Genomic DNA, 1,263 nt, shown 5'->3' with positions numbered 1-1,263 from the left:
CTTCAACACAGATTCGGTTCGAAATCTTTTAATAACAAAAAAAAGTTTTACGAATGGTGGTAGCGTAGTCCAAAACAATTGAACAAATATAACGACGAGCTATAAAAGCTGAACACGTTTATAGTGCAATATTAGTTTCTGTTAGAGGTCTCCTCAAGAAAGTACCGCGAAGCAAACAAAATGAAGTTCGTCCTTGTTCTAGCAATGTTGTTGGCTGTAGCCTTCGCCATGCCCAATGATGACCTACTTGCGCATATTCAGGCTATTGGTGAAGCCATCGAGAACAATCCAGAACTGGCCAATGGATGGTTGGGCAATGCCTGGAACTGGGTTAAGAACAACAAGGATGCCCTCGGAGCCATTGCTGGTGGTGTTTTGAGCCTGTGAGTATCGGTGGATTGGCTGGCAGAATTTACGAGATGATTGTATTTGTTTCATTTTCACAGGGGATAAAATCTGGCGGTAGTACGGTAACCTTGAGACGATGACAACAATGAGAATCAGCTTTATTGGCTTGTTCAAATAATGGTTATTGGATTGAAAGGTAATAAATATCAGGAAATAAAAGAATTCTGTTTTCCATAAACTATGATCAGCTGGTTCTCACTGCACAATCACAATTAATCCAGTTCAAAAATTATATGAAAATGATACAACAGCAGTTTCACTGATAATGAGTGTCACCCGAGTCAATTATCAGTCAATGATCATGTCAGTGATATAAATGACCTTACCTTAACCAATTAATCGAAATTGTTTGATCTGAGCCAATGATTTGATTGATGAATTCAATGAAGTAGGTAGACACGGGTTGGAGATGAAAGCAATTATCACCTTCAGCCCGTTTTTGTTGATACTGATATTCGAAGTTTTCAGTTTCAACCGAAAATCTATCACTGACAGTGAAAATTTGCAACCCTGCTGATGAGTAATTTCACTAGACACGCTTCAAACGCTGGTCATGAAAATCGAAAAGTAATTTTCTTGGATATTGAAGGCGTTTTTCAAAATGCATCTTATGCTCCAATGTCTAGTGCAGTGATGAAAATGAGACGAATATGACGCAATGGTCGGTTTTATCTTGGTCTGGTCTGCACAACTCCTTATGTGTAACAGATTGCGACTAAACCTGAATCCTCTCAACTCATAATGAAACGATGATTTGGTGCATTGGTTTATGGGAGAAACCAAAGGGCTCGTGTGGCTGTCAAACTTCATACATTTTTCATTTACTATTCATTGATTCTGGAACTAGTGATTCCA

The 1,263-nt window shown here is 38.6% G+C and overlaps 1 long non-coding RNA gene across 1 annotated transcript; it reads left to right on the top strand.

The window, feature by feature from the left end:
- LOC129732269 (uncharacterized) lies at positions 1-592 on the top strand. The gene is made up of 2 exons (XR_008729217.1): positions 1-383; positions 447-592. It is a non-coding gene; the product is annotated as an uncharacterized LOC129732269 (long non-coding RNA).
- Positions 593-1,263: the final 671 nt, after the last annotated feature.

The sequence above is a fragment of the Wyeomyia smithii genome, chromosome 3 (genome assembly GCF_029784165.1).
Source record: "Wyeomyia smithii strain HCP4-BCI-WySm-NY-G18 chromosome 3, ASM2978416v1, whole genome shotgun sequence".
In the NCBI taxonomy this organism is placed as follows: Eukaryota; Metazoa; Arthropoda; class Insecta; order Diptera; family Culicidae; genus Wyeomyia; species Wyeomyia smithii.
This window is presented reverse-complemented; position numbering and strand designations above follow the sequence as displayed.